The following is a 25,436-nucleotide window of genomic DNA, read 5'->3' on the forward strand; positions in this document are numbered from 1 at the left end:
ACACAGTGATGATGACGCAGAGCAGGGGAATTCAAGCGGATAGAGGCAAGAGATCTAGAGAGTCGGGAAGCGGAAATGATAGTCAGGGAGAAGATTGGCTTTAATCCATGAACAGATAGAGAGTAAGGAGAGTAGAAAAAGAGAGAAACAGAAAGCCAAGAGGCAAGAGAGAAGTGAATTGTAGAGAACAGAGAAGACGAGCTAACCTACGAAGCAAAGGCAGCATCGATCCATACAGAGACAGAGAGAGTTCGAGAGTCTGTGAACTCCAGAGAAGGCTTGAGAGGTTCGAGCAAACTCTTATGTGAATACCTATCAAGTATTGAGTACCAAATTGGACTCATACCACTGAGTCCAGTTGAGGTGGAGATTAAGTAAGGAGAGTCTGTGGACTCTAGAGACTTTGGGGATCCAAGTACAATCCTATTGATCATTATCTGTTAAGTGAGACTCAAATTGAGCTCCTTCTTGTAAAAACTTTGCTTTAAGACACAATAGAAAGGCCACCACTAAAGGCTGGACCAGGAGACGTAGCCCAGGAGGATTGGGTGAAATCCTTATTAAACTTGTTGTGTTTATGTGTTTGCTTATTGTGTTTCTCTTACTGTTTTAGTGTTTGTGTATTTCACAATCTTATCGATCCATTGCATAAAATAACATAGGCACACCTCAGCACATGAGTCTATAATACCTTCATTAATTCTCTGAGGTCACTTACGGGTGATTTCAGATCAAGTGGTATCAGAGCGGATAGGTTGTTAGACAAGCTTGTGCTAGATTTTGTTGTTGAATGCTAACTAGATCAAAGCTTAAATTGGGAGAAGGAGAATTGGCTGAAACTAACTCGGAAATTGGAAGAGTATATTCTAAGAGGAAAATGTTAGAAGAAAATCCCTTGGAATCAGACCCCCAGTTCATGGATAGTTTTATGACCCTAAAATCCATGGTGGAGGAAATGTATAGGGACTATAAGAAACATAGAGATGAAGATGCATCAAGCTCCAAAAAAGACAAAGGAGTAGAAGAGTCTCTCCTCCATGACCACTCCAAAGGCAAAGGGAAAGAAGAAAACTTTCTCACGCCTCCTAATAACCTTGAACATAAAAAGAAGACATCTTTGATTAAATTAGATGTTAAATTTGACTTACCCATATATGATGGAGAGTTGAATATAGAGAAGCTAGATAATTGGATCAGGAAGATTGATGTTTATTGTAGAGCGCAGAGTATTGACACAGACAAGAGTAAGATTCAGCTGGCCAGCCTATGCCTCGGAGGCACTGCCTTGGTATGGTGGGAAGGCAGGATAAAAGCTGACATGAAGAAACATGGTAAGATTCTTTATGTCTGGAGTGAATTTGTTTCTGCAATCAAAAAGCAGTTCTATCCACTAGCTTACATGCAGCAAGCCATGATGAGCTGGCAAACTCTTCGCCAATCGAAAGGGCAAAGTATACAAGGTTACACCCAAGAATTTAAGAAAAGAGATTTGATCCTAGGAATTTCTTTAGACTCACTTGAGACTCTGTTGAAGTACATAGGTGGTCTACACAGCTACATGAGGCACACTATCATCATGTTTAATCCCACTAGTATAGATGAGGTATTTGTTCAAGCTACACATCTAGAAGCTAGAAGAAAGAATGGGAACCCAGAAGTTGGGGGATCATCCAAACTCACTGCAAGCAAGAATAAGGAGAAAAGAAAACAGAAATGGAAAGAGAGGAAGGCAAACACTGTACAGAAAAGCAAGTCTTCATGCACTCACTGTAAGAAGGATGGGCATGATGATGAGCATTATTGGATTCTGCATCTGGAGCTGAGACCTAAGAAGTTTGAGGGCAAGAAGAAGAAGACTGCTGCAACTATTTAGAAAGATTTGGGGTCAGACTCAGGAGATGAAACAACCATTGCACCCACTGGTATAAAAGGTTGTCCGCTTTAGAGAATGCAGAAATCAAGAAGAAGGTACAGGAGCTGCTTGAGAAGAGGTTCATCAGACCTAGAAAATCACCATGTGGGTCTCCAATCATTTTGGTGAAAAAGAAAGATGGCTCATGGAGAATGTGCATTGATTACTGAGCACTGAATAAGATAACAATAAAAAATCGCTATCCCCTTCCTGTTATAGACATTTTTGTGCCTTACAGCATGAAGCATGAAATGTCAATAATCTAAGGGATCCAAAGTCCCTAAACATGTTGTTCCTACCCCTAGAGGAACAAGGTCAGCAAACCACAGCACTGAAAATCAGTTCTCCACCTGAAAACACTCAAAAACAAGCTAATTCTGGATCATGTCAACTGCTCCACTGAGCATCTGCGCTGAATGTCAACTGCCCCACTCTGTACCTGCGTTGAATGTCAACTCTAATGAAGGCTACCTGCGCTGGGCGAGATTGGCCAAGTGGCACAGTCATTCTGCAAGGTGTCAAATGCCCAGGAAGCTTCCAAAATGACACTTGGATCAGGGAATTCGCCTTGTGATGAGTAAGAGGATCTAGATCTCCAAGTGGAAGCAAGAAACTCCAAGTGGACTCAAGAACTGAAGTATAACTGAAGTGGGAGAGGACACTAGTCAGCTTCATGCCAAACTCAAGCTGACTCATCCTTTCTCCAAATCTCCTATATATAGAGCTCTCTCATGAGGTCTAGGGAGGCTGGAATCTTGTGAATGTAAGGAAGTGCTGTTGGTTTGAGTATAGAACTATTGGGTGATTGCTTTGAAGGAGGTGAAGAGGAGATTTCTTTCTGCTGGGAGGTGTTGCTGGATTGGGCCTATTATGGTTGTAACACTCTCAGAACTTTACTTCTTCCATTAATAAAGCATTTGAGGTTCTTCTATATGCATGTGTCTTTGTGGCGTATTGATGCTTGTATATTTGATTTATTCTAATCCTTGAATCAATTATGGATGTATGCTTCTTGTAGTTTCCCTTTCTTGTGCTTTTGCAGGATCTTTGTGTAGCTGGGCCAGTGAAAGAGCAAGGAGCTGGGAGCAAGCAGCAAGGAGAGAAGATTGGGTCAAACATTAGCAGAAGACAACGGTTAGTGGATCTCTTTCTCCCCTCTCTTACATCTCATAAAGAAGTAATCTTGAATAGCTTTGCATTCGGTTGTTGCTGAGGTACTATCACCCTTAGAGTGGGATAGGGTCATTCCGTATTGGATACTTTTCCCAACAACAAATTGGCGACTCCGCTGGGGATCGTATCTTGTTGGTTGTTTGTGTTTTTGCTATTCATTTCATAAACAAAGGGAGTACCGAATCGAACTGCATTTGGATCTTTCAAATGCAAAGTAGAGGGCAGCTACTCTAGCTCAGTTTCTGGGCAAGTTTATGATTTGAAGAGCTGATCCACAAGGACTCTAATAAGCTCTTAGTGATAGCTTTTCATCCTCCTTGTCATCCCTTAGTGTGTACTTGACTGATAGCTTCTGATTTGGCCAAAAACTGTGAATTTTTGAGCAATCTGTGACCCGGAAACCAAGAGAAACGAAAGTTTCGTTCTTCAGTGCAGGCTGTGTGAAGGCTGTCTGCATTTCAGCGCAGTTCCCGAAAGGGCTACCTGCGCTGAAGGTCAAACTACCTGTGTACCACATGCGCTGGACCAGTCTTGCCTTGTGCTACTGGGGTTTCCTGCTGTTTCTTGCCCTGTTTTCACTCTTGTTTTTGCTGCCTGTTACCAGTCAATGTGCCTATCTGAAACCAACTTTCCTTGCCACTCTTCCGCCTCGGTTGTATAAAGAAACTGTGTTTGTTCTTTGTGTATTTCTTGTATCATTTACAGTTTCCCATAACGAAAGTGAACTAGTCTTGCTGTGGCCTCTTAGATCTAGACCTGTGATAAAGTGTCATTTTGATCTTAAGAGTTAGTTTGTTTGCTGTTCATAGCTGATTGAGTTTTTTGCTTCCGTCATATGGTTTGAATTTACATATTTCTAGTGTCGAAACAAGTAAATCTTAAGGTGTCTTTTGATTTTGGACAAGCTTGTTTGCTTTCACTTGAAATTGAATTCAAAGTTATACAACAGCTTTCTTTTTGTGTCGCACAAACATTAAGAAAGGGAAAAGAAATACTTGCATTGTGCATATGCATTACGACAGCTTGCATGTTGATTTAGGAAAAAGTGCATTAGTGTGTGCTCTATGATCTGTGTGAAAAGATGTTATCTTTCTTTTCCCTCAGTAGTTAAGATTTTCAAAGTTGAAAGATTGAAAAGCTTGCTTATCATCTTAGACTACATTTAGGAGTGTTATCATACATCTCGTGGTGATCCATAAAGGCAAACTGCTAAACAAGATCAACCTTAAAATAAATTGAATTTACATAACAACGCATTGAAACATAACGCAAACACATAGAGGTCTAAGCTAGAGACGTGTTCCGGCGTCGTTAAACGTGATATCTTAGCGTTGAGTGGTTGGGTGATTCCTCCACGGTGAAGCGATAAGTATCAATACGGACTTGTGCTCCCACGTACCGTCGCGTATATATTGGGAGACCCCTATAGGAACAAAGCCTTTATCCAATAGGAAACCGTGTCGGCCGCCCTACTGATCGCAATGCAGTGAACACAGCATTCATGAAGATCGACCACTCGTACCGTAAAACGTATTCTGTGGTTTTGCGAAAAGTTTGGCACACCCTCTGCCTAGAACTCCAGAGCAGTTTCTTTTGGCCTTTTTCAAACTCTATAACTGAAAAAGTCCATCCGAGCATTTGTCACTTCGGGCTCGTTAACACATCGAAGGAGACTAGAGTCATCTTTAGCTTTTTTCTCGACTCTTAAAAAGTGAAAAAGCAAGTTGTGTCTAAAGCGTCGTTATAAAATTTATTTTAAACGGAACATAATCACCTCCTATTCCTGCGTTGATCTTTAGGTTGAGAACATGGAACGCCCCAACCAAGGAATTCCACAAGATGGAAATCCTAGTCCTTTCTCCTCTTGGGGAGAAGTTGGTGCGCCCCACATGGCCACATTGTCGCTTCCAGGACTGACAATTGGCCTGCCTATTTGGCTATTCTCAACCAATGTAGTTCAGAACACCATGTTTCCTGAACAGTCGAGTCAGCAGTTAGATGAGTCTAGAGCTGCCCACCAGCCTTCAACTTCCTATAACTCTTCCTCCAATCCTTCATCTTCGCAAGGTAGAGCCGGCAAAAGCCAAGCTCCCATGGAGAAGAAGGAGAAGAAGAAGAAAGAGAAGAAGAAGAAGGAGCCTAAGGCGACTGGGGGCAAGCAAAAGACATCTGACAAAAATCCACACACAGCACAGACCAGGCCTAAATCGCCATGTGTCATATGTAGAGGAGACCACTTCCATAGAGATTGTCCCTGTATTCCCCGGATACTAAGGGACTGGTCCCCTCGGTTGCACAATTCGGGAGCATCAACCTCTGATAGCCATGTTGAGTGCTTACCGTCAACCAGCGAAAGTGAAGGTTCAAGACAAAGAGGGGGAGCAAGATCCCCCTGCAAACTGTGTAAAGGCGATCACGCCATCCACCGTTGTCCCTTCTTAGATGAAGCAAAGAGAGTTTTGGAAGATCGCCCGGTTTCACCGTTGAGACTTCCTCCTGGATACAAAAAACTCGTGCCAAGTCCTTCGTTGGTTGAAAATACAGCTGGCCCGCTCAAGTGGTCAGCTGAAGCGTCAGTCATTGAAAATGAACCTACTGAATCCAGACCAGACGAAAGTCTAAAGGTCGATACGGCAGTTGACCCGGTTCTTCCTTCAGAGGTTTCATCCTCAAATGACACCGTCACTGAAGATTCATCTTCAAATGACACCCTCACTGAAGAGAATAAGGATGACACCATCCAGATTCTTTTCATCAACACCGACTCTGATGAGCATCAGGGCAATGCGCCCATTCCTTTATCACAGGAAGGAACATCGTCAGGGTCATATCTGGCCGTGTATTCGGTCCCACCACCAAGCAACCTGGTTGTGTCCTTTGATTGGAACCAACTAGGCAGACCCCGGTTGCCAGCCAGTATACCATTCAAAATCATAGTCCAAATCTACAGAATGGTAATGGATGGAACTATCATTGATGAAGGGGCATCTGTGAGTATCCTTTCCTCTATTGCTTGGAAAGCACTGGGTTCCCCAGAGCTTTTGCCTGAGATAAGAAATCTCTCGGGTTTTGATAAAGGAACCAGTCGACCATTAGGGATCCTCCCCAATGTGCCTGTTACATTGAAAGGGAAGACCGTTCAAATGAACGTGATGGTCGTTCAAGGACCCTTGGATTATAACCTACTCCTTGGACGAGACTATATATATTGCATGGGAGCTATAGTCTCCTCACTCTTTAGAGTAATGTGTTTTCCACACGAAGGAAGAATGGTCAAGCTCGTAGACCAACTTTCATTTCCGGGATCACGCATCGCAAATAGTCAAATACCAACCCTGAATGGTCTATTCACCCAAGAAATGTCTCCGCCCCCAGTCCTCCTTCCCGATGAGTGCGAGTGATTCGGAAAGATGGGACTGGAACCCAGGGGGCATGCATCCTGGTCTGCTTTGGGCAGAGGAAACCTTGGGTATAAGGTAGAATTTCCGCGAAAGAATATGACTAGTCCGTACCCCGTCCGTGGAAGGAAGAGGGGTTGTTCTAGAACAGGATTCTTTTGTCAAGGTTACTTGTTTGACAAAGAGTCATTCACCCTTGTCTATTTCGGTAGACATTGCCGAAGAAAGAGATTGATTTGCGGCAGCAAATAGAACCGTCTTTGGGTAACTAGAAAGAGGCAAGCCTCACCCATTAAAACAAATGTTTTAGCGGATAAGTAGGGGCAGCCTTGAAATTGTACTTTATACCTGGGGGCATGCAACCTTTTGGAGTGCAAGCAAGGGACGACTATTTATTTTTTTAAATTTGTAGGTCCTCCCTTTAAACCTGTAGGTCTAACCCTTTAAACTCGTAGGATTAGCCGTTTCCAAACTTGCATAAAGGAAGGATATGAGGAGCATAGCTTTGTGAGATAAAGCTCCATAAAAAATAGCTATCTCATAGGAGACATTTCTTATCTTATGACTGGTATATCGAGCAGTTTTACCGCGGAATTTATGCTCGTTAAAAAATAGAAAAGCGAGATCCGAGCAGTTTTAACGTCATAGTTCATGCTCGTTAAAAAATAAACATAAGCTTTTGAGCAAGTTTAAGCTCGTTAAAAAATGAACTTCCCGGTAAATAACCATTAAGAATGTACCCTGATCAACCGTAAAAAGACCTTGGTCGTGTTTTGCTGCAGCCATCACCTCCACCGTTCATTTGGCTGATCGTTTACCTCCATATGATTGTTTACCCATTTTGAGGAACAGCTGCGAAGAGTGATTTCACCTAGCCATCCTTGTGACACTGCCGTGATTGGAAAATTCCAACCTGTACCTGGAATCTGTTGCTATCCCTGTTTATCACTCGTTCCTCAAAAGACGAGTCTTCTTTGAGCTCTTTTCATCTGACTCGTAAAATATGAAAAGTTTTCCGAGTTTTGGCCTTCCAGCTCGTTAAAATGACCGGAAGAGCTATCCCTCCTCTAGATTTTAATCTTTTTGGACCTGAGGGATTATTGCACAAAAAGGTCGAGCACTTGTTTTATTCGGCTCGTTAAAGTTATCGAAAACTCATCCCTTCTATATTGTTTTATACTTTTTCGGACTTAAGGGATTAGATGACGAAAAAGGAATTTTGGAGTTAACTTTCTGTACCTTTTCAGACTCTCTAAAAATGAAAAGGACCGAGTTTTCCTTGTCGTTAGACTCGTTAAAATGATTAAATAGCGACAAACTTGTCTTTAGACGAGAACGAGTTTCCCTATCGCTAGGCTCGTTAAAACATAGCGATGGGCTTGCCCGAAGGGCAGGTTATAGAACAAGCATATGTTATCCTCCTCAAGCTTGACAAAAATAAAGAGGTACTGGTCAGAAATGACTGGGGAAAAATTGGGAGAATCTCAAATCTTTAAAGGTAGCAAGTTGCTCTTGAACATGACACTTTGTCCTCCGTATCACATCGGGTTGGGTTGTTTTCATTCACCGGTCTCATCACCATGGTCCTCGCCAAACCATCCACATTTGGGGTAATGCTACCGATCCATCACATCAGTGTCATTATATGTTCAAGAGATGTTGTTCAGAAAGAGTCAACCGTGTCCCATCCACTGCCATACATTATCCTTCATCCACCCATGATCGCCACCCTGAATCATATTTCACAGATTGTTTTCACCTCCACTAAAATCATTAGCTCCGTTCCGTGTCACTGATGTGGGATTCATTAAGGCCCTCCTTTGATGGATCGCTTCTTGTCGACTTCAGCTCATTATCCAAGAAGTTGATCTAGGAACAAACCCCCCAATACTTTGAAGCTTGCATGCCTCAATGGCAAGTTTCTCACTTCCGGTGACAGGTATACATTAATGACCTTCGACCAGAAGATTTTACGTGGTGTTCGACGCCAAGTCCTTTATTCACACCACGTGAATTGTACTGCAGTACCTTGAGGGTCATTGTCATTAGTGGTGATTCCTCTCGCGCTTGTTAACGGTTTACATTAGTGACCGGTAATCAAGCGATGTCTTTCCATGTTCGACTTCAGCGCAATTCTCACATGGATCGACTTGTACTTAGAGTGAAGTTCGAACGAGTTTGAAGACCCCGGATCTAGTTTCATCCATCCGGGCTGCGATATATATTCAGGATATCAAGACATTTGTTATGTACATCATTGCAGCAGATGATCATCCTACTCAAAGGATGATAATTTCAGCAGAGAATTATCAGTCTACCATCAGACGATCGTCTGTTATATGTACCAAAATGAATTTATAAAGCTGAGCATGGGAATGCCCGCCTCAGCTAGATCATGAAAGCAGAATGAAAAATAATGTATTGTATTGTATTTTATTACAGGGCACCTCTCAGCGATTGAATGAACTTCAGATCCTCCTGATAAAGTATTTCACCCGATAAACGACCTCATGCTTTAGGGGGCAACTGTTATAGACATTTTTGTGCCTTACAGCATGAAGCATGAAATGTCGATAATCTAAGGGATCCAAAGTCCCTAAACATGTTGTTCCTACCCCTAGAGGAACAAGGTCAGCAAACCACAGCACTGAAAATCAGTTCTCCACCTGAAAACACTCAAAAACAAGCTAATTCTGGATCATGTCAACTGCTCCACTGAGCATCTGCGCTGAATGTCAACTGCCCCACTCTGTACCTGCACTGAATGTCAACTCTAATGAAGGCTACCTACGCTGGGCGAGATTGGCCAAGTGGCACAGTCATTCTGCAAGGTGTCAAATGCCCAGGAAGCTTCCAAAATGACACTTGGATTAGGGAATTTGCCTTGTGATGAGTAAGAGGATCTAGATCTCCAAGTGGAAGCAAGAAACTCCAAGTGGACTCAAGAACTAAAGTGGGAGAGGACACTAGTCAGCTTCATGCCAAACTCAAGCTGACTCATCCTTTCTCCAAATCTCCTATATATAGAGCTCTCTCATGAGGTCTAGGGAGGCTGGAATCTTGTGAATGTAAGGAAGTGCTGTTGGTTTGAGTATAGAACTATTGGGTGATTGCTTTGAAGGAGGTGAAGAGGAGATTTCTTTCTGCTGGGAGGTGTTGCTGGATTGGGCCTATTATGGTTGTAACACTCTCAGAACTTTACTTCTTCCATTAATAAAGCATTTGAGGTTCTTCTATATGCATGTGTCTTTGTGACGTATTGATGCTTGTATATTTGATTTATTCTAATCCTTGAATCAATTATGGATGTATGCTTCTTGTAGTTTCCCTTTCTTGTGCTTTTGCAGGATCTTTGTGTAGCTGGGCCAGTGAAAGAGCAAGGAGCTGGGAGCAAGTAGCAAGGTGTCAGGCGGAAAGAGTCGATAGTGCGGACACAACCAACCTCCCTAGGAGCCTAAGACTCTCTAGTGACAAACAAGACAAACTAGAACTATCCTTCTCTAAACATGCATTATAATATGAGAAATCAAGTGTTCTGTTCTTACCTTTGTCCAAACGCTGTTGTAGAAGTCCAAGCTTTGTTGATCTGGATGAGCTCCTCCTTTTCTCCAAAACCTGCAATCACCAACAGTCAAACAATTAAATAGCACCTAATTATAACATAAAACAAAGCATATTCAACATATAGACCAAGGAGTACATGAAATAACTCATAAACAACAAGTTATTGAGAAGAATGGACCAATTTGCATTAAAGGTAATCAAAAGGAACCATTACAACCTGAGCCTTGGTGTTGTGCAAGCTCCTTCCAGGGTCCACAAGAGTCTTCCTTTACTTTGACAAAGCTCACCCACTTCCAAATAGAACAAGCAAAGATGGCAATCTCTCCTCACAAGCTTCTAAATGGGAGTCCTAATTCCTGCAGCATTTACCCTTAGAAATGTATAGCTTTCAACCTCCCTTCCTTCTGACCCAATGCCTGTATTTATAGTGTTCAAGAGGAGGTTAATCAGGTCCACCATCAATGGGATAATCCCCTTTTTGGATGGGATAGCTCCCTTATTGATGGGATAAGTTCCTCTTTGGTAGGGGTGCATGAACCATCTGGAGGCACTCAATACACGTCGAACAACCTTCTAGAATGCTCTAGAAATGACCACAAGTAACTTTTTAAAGATGAAACTTGCGCATTTTAACCTTTACAGGGGGACGCACCTGCCCCTTTACTTACAGAGCGTCCAAAGACGCAACTTTTGTGAACATTGGGTGCGTCCCCGTAGGTAAGGTTGAGAGAACCTGCATACCCAGAGATAAATACATTTATAAAGAATTTCTCTCTTTTTGGAGTTTGACATGGAGAGCAGAGGCATAAGACTTGCCTAAGAGGATAGCATGACTGTTGATAGAGCCATACTAACTGTAAATAATCATGGTGACATTTTTTAGTGTAACAGATTGCCCCCTAAAGTGCGAAGCCTGTAATAGATTAGGGTTTTGTATTATCTAGGAAGGGTGAAGCGCTTTATCATTTCAAGGATTATCTCGTGGAGAGCCTGGTCAGAACCTGCAATTTTCAACACAAAATACATGTATAAGATTATATCATCACTGAGGTAGGCATTCCCATACTCAGATTAAAACTTTAACTAACGGACTAACTACTCTGATACAGGAATGATCTTGCAGTACATCATAATCATAGACTTTTGTAGACACAGTATGGGCGCAGCCATCTGTTTATGATTAGTCTACTTAGATAATGAATACAAAACTCCTCGCAGCCTGGATGGTGGAAACTAGATCCAGGGTCTTCATTTCTACTTCCCGAATTGGTACGATTCTAGCCATGCGAATAAATGATTTGATGTCGAACATGGTAGAAACCACTTGATTACCGGTCAATGATGTAAACTGTTAACAAGCGTGAGAGAGACCACCAGTAATGTCAATGGTTCTCAAAGTACCCAGTACAATCCATGAGATGTGAATGAATGAGTTGATGTCGAACATTTCACGGAATCCTTCGATCGAAAGTCAATGATGTAAACTGACGTCAAAGGCGAGAAACCTGCCATTGATGCATGCAGACTTCAAGGTACTGACGATTTCTAAGTCATCTCTCTAGATAATGTGCTGATGTCGATAGAAAGCGACTCGTTGCAGGCAAGCCCGCAACACGAAATCATTGTTCAAGTTGAAGAAATGTTGCTGTAAGGACTGACTCAGGGATGGTTAAATGGATGATAAGTATTTTGCAGATGAAAGTTTTTCTTGCAGACCTCTTGAACACATAACGACACAACAGATGGCTTGGTGATGAATAACTCAAAGTTAATCCCCGGAACCCGGCTGAAGACTTTCAAAGTGGTTTGATCAACTGTGAGGTAAAAGATTTCCCAACCCAGGTGAATGAAAAGTGTCGTGTTCAAGAGTGGTAATAAAGTTTCTTCTGAGACAAAAGATAACAAATAAGTTCATTCTTCTCTCTTTTCCCCCACCATTTCTGGCAAGTACCTCTTTATTTTTAACAAGCTTAAGGAGGATAACATATGCTTGATTATAAGCTCATCCTTCGGATGAGTCCAACCTAGTTTTGATTCGAACCCTAGGAAGGAGTGGTTCGTTCCTGTTTGTAATTGAACAGGCCCTTTACTGTGAAATTTTAACGAGCCCAGTATAGGAGAAACTCGGCGTTTTTCAATTTTAGAGAGTCTGAAAAACTTAAGAAGACTCCAGGTTGAACTTTTTCGTAAATTTGTGTCCCCCAAGCCCGAAAAAGTATAAAATAATACCTGGGAGAACCGCTTGATCTTGCGACCAAGGAGTACTTTCATGATTAGTGCCACTGACCTGAAAAGTAAAAAGTGATCAAGGACACGTCGTTTTATTTCCGTATCGAGTTTGAAACGACAAAAACCCGGCAATATTTTCCTGTTTTTACGGTCAGAAAAGAGCTATAAGGGGACCGTCTTTTAATTCTGTTTTAACGAGTGTAAAAGAAATGCTCGGCAATCTTTTCATGTTTTAGGAGTCTGAAAAGGGCTTAAAAGAGAACTCCAAGGTTTCACTTTTTCGGAAGTTTTAACGAGTTCGAAAAAATGATAAAAATGTACTCATGGTTTTCATTTTTTCGTAAGTTTTAACGAGTTCGAAAAAATGATAAAAATGTACTCATATGGCCGACTTTCAATTTAATTTATGAGCAGGAAAAGACGGAAAGGACTCGGAATTTTCATTTATTTTACGAGAATGAAAAATAGCAAAATAATCTCGGGATTTTCATGAGTTTAACGAGTCTTGAAAATAACCAAAATTGACTCGAGATAGGTTTCATTTTTACAAAAGCTTGAAACAGAGAAAAACTATGCTTCAAAGTAGTTTCATTTTTTCACAAGCTTGAAACAAAGAGAAAACTATGCTTGATGCCCCCTAAGCGTAATTGCTAGAGTGCATGCCCCCCAGCTTCATTTCATTCAACTACGGTGGATGAAATGAAAGTTCAAGTACGAGATCATTTGAAAGACTCGACCTAAAATTACGTAAAAAACTGAAATAACTAACCTAAATATACAACTTAACATTTATGAGATCTAGTCAAACTCTTGACTCAAGTAGAGGAGGATTTGTTTCATTTTTTAACGAGCTTGACACAGGAAAAGAACTATGCTCAGATTCGGTTTCATGTTTACGCAAGCTTGAAACGAAAAACTATGCTTGTTATAAGTTCACATGCCCCCAACATAATGACGCAAAACGAGGTACATGCCCCCCAAGCTTCATTGCATTCAATGAGGTGGATGGAATGAAGCTTTACTTTCAAGATCTTGGAAAGACTTGTGGGAGTTGTTTCATTTTTTAGTGAGGTTGACACAGGAAAAGAACTATCCTCAAAACCCTTGTTTCATTTTTTAAACGAGCTTGACACAAGATAAGGAACTATGCTCATAACTACTCTACAATCTACTTAACAAGGAACTCTACTCTAAAAACCTTGATTCATTTTTTAACGAGCTTGACACAAGACAAGGAACTATGCTCTAAAATCCTTGATTCATTTTTTAATGAGCTTGACACAAGACAAGGAACTATGCTCATGACTACTCTCTACAATCTAACTACTTAACCTACCCTTGTTTCATTTTTGAACGAGCTTGACACAAGACAAGGAACTATGCTCAAGAAGTTCACATGCCCCCAGCATAATGACGCAAAACGAGGTACATGCCCCCCAGGCTTCATTGCATTCAACCGGCTGGATGGAATGAAGGTTTACTTTCAATATTTAACTTGAAAAGGGAGTTGTTTCATTTTTAAGGAGGTTGACACAAGAAAAGAACTATCCTCATACCTGATTCATTTTTTAATGAGGTTGACTCAGTAACAGGAACTATCCTCAAAATCCTACTTTCTACAATCTATCTACATATCCTAAAATCTACCTGATTCATTTTTTTTAATGAGGTTGACTCAATAAAAGAACTATCCTCATACTAGCCCGTTTTATTTTTTAACGAGGTTGATACAGGAAAAAACTATCCTCGCACAACTGATTCATTTTTTAACGAGGTTGACACAGTAAAAGGAACTTTCCTCATACACACTGATTCATTTTTTAACGAGGTTGACTCAGTAAAAGGAACTTTCCTCACACACACTGATTCATTTTTTAACGAGGTTGACTCAGTAAAAGGAACTTTCCTCACACACACTGATTCATTTTTTAACGAGGTTGACACAGTAAAAGGAACTATCCTCGCAACTCCTTGTTTCATTTTTTAATGAGCTTGACACAAGACAAGGAATTATGCTCATGACTTCCAGTTTCATTTTTTAACGAGGTTGAGACTAGAAGAAACTATCCTCACTACAGCCTATTTCATTTTTTAACGAGGTTGACACAGGAAAAAACTATCCTCGTTGCATCCAGTTTCATTTTTTAACGAGGTTGAGACAGGAACAAACTATCCTCGTACACATTGATCATGGCTTCCAACTGGAAGAAAGACATGTCAATGGACACACCTTGATCATGGCTTCCAAGAGGTCTTCATCAGAAGGAAGAATAGTTCTATGGAAGGAACACATGTCAAGGGACTCAAAAGGGATAAGAACATCATGTTCAAGTAATCCCATAGAGTTTTCCATGTCAATTACCGGATCTAAATCAACAGTGAGAGGCTCACTTACATCGGTAACTGAAAACATGGGACCGGTTGCCACATAATTAACCCGTGGCAGGGTAGATACCACTTTAGAATCAGGAACATTTAGGGGTGTCATATTATTGGTAGTTGAAACAAGACTAGGTAACGAAAGCTGGTCTACAGTCACAATACTGCCATTGTGAGGGAAAGACATCACGCGAAAGAGTGTCGATATGACAGCTTTCATTGCATAAACATAGTCTCGCCCAAGGAGTAAATTGAAATCCAAGGGACCTCGAACTACCATAAGATCAATACAGACAGTTTTACCTTCCAAGGTAATAGAAAACTCAGGAAGGATCCCTAAAGGTTCACTAATGGTTCTGTTAAAAGATTTCAGATTCTGCGTAATAGGCGCAAGCTGAGGGGAACCCAAAGCTTTCCAAACAGTTGAGGATAAAATACTAACAGAAGCACCTTCATCTACCTGAGTACGATGTATGTCCCTACCACCAGCCTTGACAATGATTTGGAAAGGGATGGAGGAAGGAAGACGAGGTTCTGTCAGTCTATTCCAATCAAAGGAAAAGACCTCAGTACTTGGAGGGGGTTCTGTAGAAACAGGTGAAATGCCCCCCGGCATAGAAGAATCTGATGTAACAAGAAGAACATGAGCGGTATGAAGTTCACTCTCTAAAGAGAAAGTGGGATCGACCGAATGTGAAATTGAATCGACCACTTGATCAACTAACGGATCATCAACCTGAGTGACATGAGTTTCACTCTCCAATGGAAGAGTGTGATTGACTGTACTTGAAATTATATCAATCACTCCGTCAGTTGACGGTAGGTTGGGAGAAAGTTTACGGTAACCAGTTGGAAATTCTTGTTGTGGAACAGTAAGGTTTTCCAACAATGTTAGGTTTCCTTGTAAGTTATGCAAAGGGAGTCATCAAACTCACATTTGCCCTCACATGGATGAATAGTGTTCAAGAGGACGTTAATCAGGTCCACCATCAATGGGATAATCCCCTCTTTGGATGGGATAGCTCCCTTATTGATGGGATAAGTTCCTCTTTGGCAGGGGTGCATGAACCATCTGGAGGCGCTCAATACACGTCAAACAACCTTCTAGAATGCTCTAGAAATGACCACAAGTAACTTTTTAAAGATGAAACTTGCGCATTTTAACCTTTACAGGGGGACGCACCTACCCCTTTACTTACAGAGCGTCCAAAGACGCAGCTTTTGTGAACATTGGGTGCGTCCCCGCAGGTAAGGTTGAGAGAACCTGCGTACCCAGAGATAAATACATTTATAAAGACTTTCTCTCCTTTTGGAGTTTGACATGGAGAGCAGAGGCATAAGACTTGCCTAAGAGGATAGCATGACTGTTGATAGAGCCATACTAACTGTAAATAGTCATGGTGACATTTTTTAGTGTAACAGAGTCGATAGTGCGGACACAACCAACCTCCCTAGGAGCCTAAGACTCTCTAGTGACAAACAAGACAAACTAGAACTATCCTTCTCTAAACATGCATTATAATATGAGAAATCAAGTGTTCTGTTCTTACCTTTGTCCAAACGCTGTTGTAGAAGTCCAAGCTTTGTTGATCTGGATGAGCTCCTCCTTTTCTCCAAAACCTGCAATCACCAACAGTCAAACAATTAAATAGCACCTTATTATAACATAAAACAAAGCATATTCAACATATAGACCAAGGAGTACATGAAATAACTCATAAAGAACAAGTTATTGAGAAGAATGGACCAATTTGCATTAAAGGTAATCAAAAGGAACCATTACAACCTGAGCCTTGGTGTTGTGCAAGCTCCTTCCAGGGTCCACAAGAGTCTTCCTTTACTTTGACAAAGCTCACCCACTTCCAAATAGAACAAGCAAAGATGGCAATCTCTCCTCACAAGCTTCTAAATGGGAGTCCTAATTCCTGCAGCATTTACCCTTAGAAATGTATAGCTTTCAACCTCCCTTCCTTCTGACCCAATGCCTGTATTTATAGTGTTCAAGAGGAGGTTAATCAGGTCCACCATCAATGGGATAATCCCCTCTTTGGATGGGATAGCTCCCTTATTGATGGGATAAGTTCCTCTTTGGTAGGGGTGCATGAACCATCTGGAGGCGCTCAATACACGTCGAACAACCTTCTAGAATGCTCTAGAAATGACCACAAGTAACTTTTTAAAGATGAAACTTGCGCATTTTAACCTTTACAGGGGGACGCACCTGCCCCTTTACTTACAGAGCGTCCAAAGACGCAGCTTTTGTGAACATTGGGTGCGTCCCCGCAGGTAAGGTTGAGAGAACCTGCGTACCCAGAGATAAATACATTTATAAAGACTTTCTCTCTTTTTGGAGTTTGACATGGAGAGCAGAGGCATAAGACTTGCCTAAGAGGATAGCATGACTGTTGATAGAGCCATACTAACTGTAAATAGTCATGGTGACATTTTTTAGTGTAACACAAGGAGAGAAGATTGGGTCAAACATTAGCAGAAGACAACGGTTAGTGGATCTCTTTCTCCACTCTCTTACATCTCATAAAGAAGTAATCTTGAATAGCTTTGCATTCGGTTGTTGCTGAGGTACTATCACCCTTAGAGTGGGATAGGGTCATGCTGTATTGGATACTTTTCCCAACAACACTTCCTCGCATAGATGATTTATTAGATCAATTAAAGGAAGCTATTTATTTTTCCAAATTAGACTTGCATAGTGGCTATCATCAAGTCAGAGTTGCAGAACAAGATGCATGGAAGACTGCTTTCAAAACAAAGCAGGGATTGTATGAGTGGCTGGTTATGCCTTTTGGCTTAACTAATGCTCCTGCTACTTTCATGAGAGTAATGAATGATGTACTCAGACCTTTTCTTGATGATTTTGTTATTGTATATTTGGATGACATTCTTATATTTAGCAAAATGTGGGAAGAACATTTAAAGCATGTTAAGCAGACACTAGATGTTTTGAAAAGAGAAAAACTTTATGTTAAACTCTCAAAATGTGAATTTGGCAAAACATCTTTGAATTATTTGGGACATATAGTAGGGGGTGGTGAATTGAAGATAAATCCCTCTAAATTTGCAGTCATTTTAAACTGGCCCAAACCCAAATCTGCTACAGAAGTTAGAAGCTTCTTAGGAGCAACACAATATTGGAGAAAGTTCATTTCTAACATTTCCTTAATTGCAGCTCCCTTACATGCTTTAACAGGATTGAAGAAGGTGTTTCAGTGGGGAGGCAAACAGCAGAAAGCCTTCGACACCTTGAAAGAAAAGATTAGTACAACACCAGTACTAGCACTGCCTGATCTTCAAAGGCCATTTGAGATCCAAATAGATGCCAGTGACTATGCCATGGGAGCAGTGTTGATACAGCATGGTAAACCCATATGTTATCATTCTGAGACATTTAATTCTGCAGTAGTGAACTATCCCACATATGATAAAGAATTGTATGCATTAGTACAAAGTGTGAAAAATTGGAAACATTACTTAATGGGCAAAGAGACAGTTATACATACTAATCATCAACCACTTCAATATCTACACTCCCAAACTAAGTTGCAGCAATCAAGACACTATAGATGGATGGGTTTTCTACAACAGTTTCATTTAGTCATTAGATATAAAAATGGCATACACAATAAAGTTGCAGACATGTTATCTAGACCAATTATAAATGCATCTACTATACTTAAGCATAATTAGTATTGCATGAGAGCTACATTGAACAATATGCTCAAGATATAGATTTTAAAGATGTATATGCAACTTTAAGTCAAGGCAAATGAGTAGAAGAATTGGATTATCATATTAAGGACCAACTCTTGTATCATTGTGGGAAGCTATGCATTCCACAAATTGAAAGAGTAAAGATAATTCGAGAAGCACACACTTCTCTAATATCAGGTCACTTTGGTGTAAGTAAAACGGTTGCACAACTGCAAAGATTTTGTTATTGGCCAAAAATGAATGAGACAATTTCTAGATATGTAAGAGGGTGTACCATGTGTGCTAAAAGCAAGCCCAGCAATAGAAAACTAGGCTTGTACACTCCACTACCAGTTCCTTCTCATCCTTGGGAAAGTGTTTCCATGGACTTTGTTGGAGGACTGCCTAAATCTAGGAAAGGTCGTGACTATTTATATGTTGTTGTGGATAGGTTCAACAAAATGGGTATTTTGATACCTTGTAATAAACAAATTACAGCTGAACAAACTGCAAGGTTGTTCTTTCAGCATGTATGGGTTCATTTTGGATTACCCATTTTCATTGTATCTGATCAAGATTCCCGATTTGTTGGGATGTTTTGGTCAAGTTTGTGGGAACTGATTGACACCATACTAAAGAAAAGCACAACCTTTCATCCACAGATAGATGGCTAGACAGAAGTGGTCAATAGGATGGTGATCCAGTTGCTCAGAGGCTATTTCAGTAAGAATCCCAAACATTGGGATGAACATTTGTGTTATGTGCAACATTCTTACAACCGAGTAAAACATTCTTCCATACAGAGATCTCCTTTTGAGACCTATTTTGGTTTCACACCAAGGTCTCCCTTGGATTTTGTCTTTGGTAAAGACATAGCAGTTGATGGACACAGTGATGTGGACAAGGAAACCAAGTTCATTGAACAAATCCAAGAGATTCACCAGGCAATACAGGAACGGCTGGAAAAGAGCCAAGCCAAGTACAAGGCAAGGCATGACAAGCATCAGATGGAGCATAATTTCCAAGTTGGTGATCAAGTCTGGCTGTATATCAGCAAAGACAGAATGCAAGGTGAAGGTAAAAAGCTAAAGCCAATAAGGTATGGACCTTTCAAGATACTTGAGAAAATTGGTGAGAATGCTTTTTGCCTTGATTTACCAGCTTACATGCACATCTACTCAGTCGTTAATGCAAACAGCTTGAGACTATTTGAACCTTCATTAATTGAAGATCCCGAAGAGTAGAGTCAGTTGCCTTCTATTCATGATTTGTTACCTGAATATCTCAATGAATTACAAGAAGACACAGTTTTGGACCAGAAGGTGAGGACAACGCACAGGGGAGATGTTGAGTACCTCAGGATTGGACTCAAGGGTTCAAAGCCAAGCAGTGCAAAATGGATAGAGATCGGACAAGTGAGACAGCTATACCCTCACTTAGTTGATGCTTGAAAACCAACTTTTGGTGGTCCAAAAGCTTTTTCAGTGGGAAAGCCGTGATCCAAATTGGATCCTTAAACATTCTCTATGTGTTCATGACTATTTCAAATTATGTCAAGCTTCAAAGTCTTATGGATACAAAGGTTATCAGAAATAACCTCTAAACAATGGCAATTTGTGGTCAGCACAGAACAACGAGGACCCTTGGTCAAAGCGCATAGACCGTTGGCCCATGGTGTCCACGCGCTGGCAGAAATTGAAAAACAAGAGGTCAAATCCAAAAATAGAGGTAATTGCATATCGTAGGGTGTCCCCCTCAATGAAGGAAAGCCCCCAAGCGCTCAGTCATGAGGAAAGCACAAAATCGTACAGAAATCACTGATTTTGTTAGAAGGCAGGTCCCGTGCTAAAACTGGTAGGATATCGAAAGGGCTTCAAATGGTAAGTGGGTTTGACTGAGTCTTGCCTGATGCCATACACTGGGTGACACATGTCTGGTGGATGAGAGAGAAAACCGCTCACATCGGACGAGTAAAGGACATGCTACTTACCTACCCGATATGGACAAAGACCATAGGATTTGGAGGATCCAGATCAACGATGGAGAAATGATCAGATGGATGACTGGATTCGATGGGGAAATAGGCTGAGTCATATGAGATTTGAGGTCTGGCATGAACAATGAGTTGGCAGAGGAATCAATTTCGTGGGCAATCTTGGAGCAACGGAAATAACAACCGCTCAAAGAGAACTGACACTTAGTTCGTGAGGAAATAGGTGGCCACCTCTCTGTGAAGTGTTACACAGTGATGATGACGTAGAGCAGGGGAATTCAAGCGGACAGAGGCAAGAGATCTAGAGAGCCAGGAAGCGGAAACGAACAGTCACGGAGCAGATTGGCTTTAAGCCATGAACAGACAAAGAGTAAGGAGAGCAGAAAAAGAGAGAAACAGAAAGCTGAGAGGCAAGAGAGAAGTGAATTGCAGAGAACAGAGAAGCCGAGTTGACCTATGGAGCAAAGGAAACATCAAGCCAGATAGGGACACAGAGAGTCCAAGAGTTTGTGAACTCCAGAGAAGGCTTGAGAGGTTCAAGCAAACTCTTCCGTGAATACCTGTCAGGTATTGAGTACCAGATCAGACTCATACCACTGAGACCACTTGAGGTCTAGATTTAATAAGGAAAGTCTATGAACTCTAGAGACTTGGGGGTTCGAGTACAATCCTACTGATCATCATCTGTTAAGTGAGACTCAAATTGAGCTCCTTCTTGTAAAAACTCTACTTTAAGACACAATAGAAAGGCCACCACTGAAGGCTGGACCAGGAGACGTAGCCCAGAAGGATTGGGTGAACTCCTTATTAAACTTGTTGTGTTTATGTGTTTGCTTACTGTGTTTCTCTTACTATTTTAGTGTTTGTGTATTTCACAATCTTATCGATCCGTTTCATAAGATAACACAGGCACACCCCAACACATGAGTCTGTAATACCTTCATTAATTCTCTGAGTTCACTTACGGGTGATTTCAGATCAAGTCTAGTCCAATATTTCCGTTTTCCAGTCAAAACTAGCCATTGGAAGATCTGATGTCCCTATTTAACATGCAACCATGATCTAATTCTTCAACTTGTCCTGATGATGAACCACACTAGTTGGTTCGAAACGCGTCGACAAATGTATTATCATGTGATTTATGTCAAAAAAAATTTCTCATAACATTGATATTGTTATTAGGATTAAAATTTTCAGAGAAATAATAATTCACCATATATAATAGCAAGCAACACATATGATGATACAATTTATTTGGAAAAATTTAATGGGGGGAACATTGTAATAGATCTATTAATTGGTTAAAAGACACACTTAGCCTATTTACAAGCTTCATTACATGCAATTCCATGGGTCATGAATATCAAATTTGACAAACTGAGTCAAATTTACCTAACAATCTCTCCCTCAGCTTTGATTCTATGACCAATCCAAGTTTACCTAATATCCCTCTTTAAAATTGAGTTGGGAAATTCTTCAAATCTAATCCTCAAAAACTGAAATGTCCCCTAACACTCTAATGTTTACCAAGCATGCCCCAAAGGGATGCATCCCTCACTAATTGTTAGAGTCATATAACTATTTACATGTAATCTAAAAGTGTTTAGCTTCAAAGTTTTTTCTTTTTAATTGTTGTTGTTATTACCTCCAAAACTATGGGAATGATTTGTTCTTCGTTGCCTAACAATACCATGGTACATCTTTAGCTTCCAAATCCTTGAAAGGTTGAGATACCTCTTTCTAACTCATCTATGCTTTCATCGCCATGTAGTAATTTGGTCACCTTAATCTTAACTTGGTCCCAACCATCTCACATTTTGAGATTACTTCACATGTTCCCCCTTAATCAAATATCCAACATCTTTGATAACTCTATGCACCATTGCACTACAACATGTATTCCTTAATAATATGTTTCACAACATATTAACCTCAATATAGAATAAAAGTACCTACCATCCTCATACATTTTCAATTGGTTCATTCCACATCTTGATCCTTCATACTCTCTATGCATGAGGGATGACATCATGTACTTTTGCACTACAATAGAAATACCTAAATAATAGGGCTTACAACAAACTAGGGGATTAAACCTCCCTAAGGATATGCTTTACAGTTTGGACTAGAATTAGAACTTCACTTTTAGTTACTTACAATCCAAATGTATATAACAATAGGAGATCTACCTGCTCTAATACCAATTGATAACATTAAAAAATGTGTATGAAAAAATAAAAAATAATAATAAAACATATAGCAACAATACATAAATGATGAAATATTTTATCTTGGGAAACTCCAACCATAGGAAAAATAAAGTATCGGTCTATTATTTGGCCAAAAGGAACCTTGCAATAGAGGATGGCTGGCCTATTTATACACTTCATTACATGTGATACCATGGGTCACAAATATCACATGCTCAAAAATCACGTACTATAAACTAAACAACTTTGAATTTATTACTGAGTCAAGTTTACCAAACAATGCTTGGTAATTGTAAGACACATGAGGTTGATTACAAGTCTTCTATCCAAAATATAATTAATTGCTAATCCTTTGTTTAATTCAATTAACATTGTACTTGTTGCAGTTGGTGTATCTATTGGTTTTCTTTTATCCATTCCAAACCTTTTCAATATATTAATGGCATATTTCTACTAATGAATTAAAAAACCATGTGTATATTTCCCAAGCTAAATTCCATGAAAATAATTTAGAAGACCAAGATCAATCATCTCAAACTCTATCTTCATGGTTTCTTTCGAATCATCCAACTTTAAATTTCATGTGTCTAATGTCCCCAACCTCTAGTCTTGCAACACTACGTACCACAACCTAAATTCCACCACTTAATTCATTAATATTTGTGCAAAACCACATAAGCTATAATTTTTCCATTATTAAACTCGAGTATTTAATTTATTAAAAACAACAATTGTAAAACAATATAGAATTATAATGCATAGCGGATATGACCAATGACATATACCCAAATTAGGGTTTTAGCAACATAACACATAAATATGTAAAAATATATGCAAATGAACAAATCCATGCAAGCGCTTAGAACCATAGAATGAAGGTTCCACACAAATTGCAACAATTAACATGACACATAAGATTGCCAAACTAAACTAGGGTTTAAAGTAAAAACTCCGATAATTATTTAACCCAATACATGAATATATGGCATAATTGAATATATAATAAAGATAGACATTCGAGCAAAATATGGCACATAATACAATTATGTGTATAAAAATAGCAACTAGCTACATGATATCCACATTCCACCATGCCATAAGCCATATGGTTCATGGATTTCCACCATGGGTCACCCCCAAGCTATGCATGCAACTCCAGAGGCAATGATAAACCAATAATAACTGTAACTAGATGACCAAGGTGCCAGCATAATAGTCATGTTGCTCTAGGGCTCCAAGCACGCTCTAGGCCATAACTACCAAGGTGCCAACTCAATAATCATGTCTCTTTAGGACTCCAAGCATGATTCATGCCATAAATACGAAGGTGCCAACCCAACATCCATGCTACTCTAGGGTTATTAATGCACCCTCTAGGCCACAAATTGAAATAGCTCCCAACTAGTATCAAAACCAAAGATGAAGGTTCACTCACTTGTTTCTCAGGGCCAAATTCCAAAATGATCATCCTCCTTAAAGAAATGATCATCAAAGCGGTAGTCACCATAGCGAAAATCAATACTGAATGATTATAATGATGCCTTATATATTTCCCATAGATGCAGTGCCTTTCTTCACCAAGTGGCACACATTGAAGCCACATGGGCCCTAGGTGTCCTCATCATTGACACACATAATCCAACATTGTTTCCCCTTGTGATCTAGGTGGCTCTAGACATAGGTAGAAGTCCCAGAGGACTTAGAAAGGGTCAAAATTCAAAGTGGTCAGCTTTCTTCCAAACCAATACCAGATCAAAGTGCTCATCGCCTTGATTCCAATGGTGTGAACAACTCTCAAATCCGAGATCGTATGAGGGAGAAAGAGCCAATCAATTTTTTTATCAAAGTTGGGTTGTGGGCCAGGTTTAAGTGTCCTACAGATTGACCGAGTCTTGAACATGGAATCTAGCTCCCGAGGAGCAGGTGAATTTGTTGGATGCATATTTTGTTTAATAACCCATATATTAGACAAAATAAAAAAATATCACCACGGTTAATAAAAATACAAAAAAATATTAATTTAGGTGGCAGGCCATGACCCCCGCCACTTCCATCAGATCCCAAAACATATATATGAATTTTTAATTAAAAAAAAAGGTTGACAGGCCGTGACCCTCGCTGGCCCAAACTCCAATCCACATAACAAATTTTGTATTAAATAGGTCGATGGGCCATGACCTCCATCGGCCCCAACCAACATCACAAAACCATATTATATATTATGTATGGGGTAGGCGGGCCACCTACGTTGGACCCGGTCCACACCTCAACCACCCAACCACTATGTTATAAAATTAAATGCAATGTAATGTGGAGCCGGTGGGGATTGAACCCACCAGGCTCACATGGGCTGACCCCCATCGGGCGACCCCATGTGGCACCATGCCAAAACAAAACACAAAACTGCATGCCCATTTAATCCACCATAGTATACAACCATAACCCACCATAAATGTAGCGGTTAAACAAAACTATATTAATGTGCCCAACGAAAAACTTTAACATGCTATTTTGGAGAGGTGGGGGTTTGAAACCGCAACCTCCACCCTCCTAAACGACTCTACCACCGTTGGGCCATAGGGCTCAACCTTGATAGCTCCGCCCACATTTTATATAAACTTTCGTATCATTTGCACGAGGGACCGAATGGAGGTGGAACGAAGGATGGAGGATCGAATGGAGTCGAAAAAGAGTTGTGGCAGCACAAAGGGGGTCCACCCTGGGCACAAAAAATGAGGTACATGCCCAAAATATTCTAGGAAATATTCTCATGTAGATTCTTTGAGGAATCTTTAAGATTCCTTGGGAGGTAAAAATTCTTTTTATCTGAATGTAATCAAGTTTATAGTAAATTTTCTTAGATTTTCGCA

Source organism: Pinus tabuliformis, chromosome 7 (genome assembly GCF_031772625.1).
Source record: "Pinus tabuliformis cultivar Carrire ecotype Pingquan chromosome 7, CPIR1, whole genome shotgun sequence".
NCBI classification, from domain to species: Eukaryota; Viridiplantae; Streptophyta; class Pinopsida; order Pinales; family Pinaceae; genus Pinus; species Pinus tabuliformis.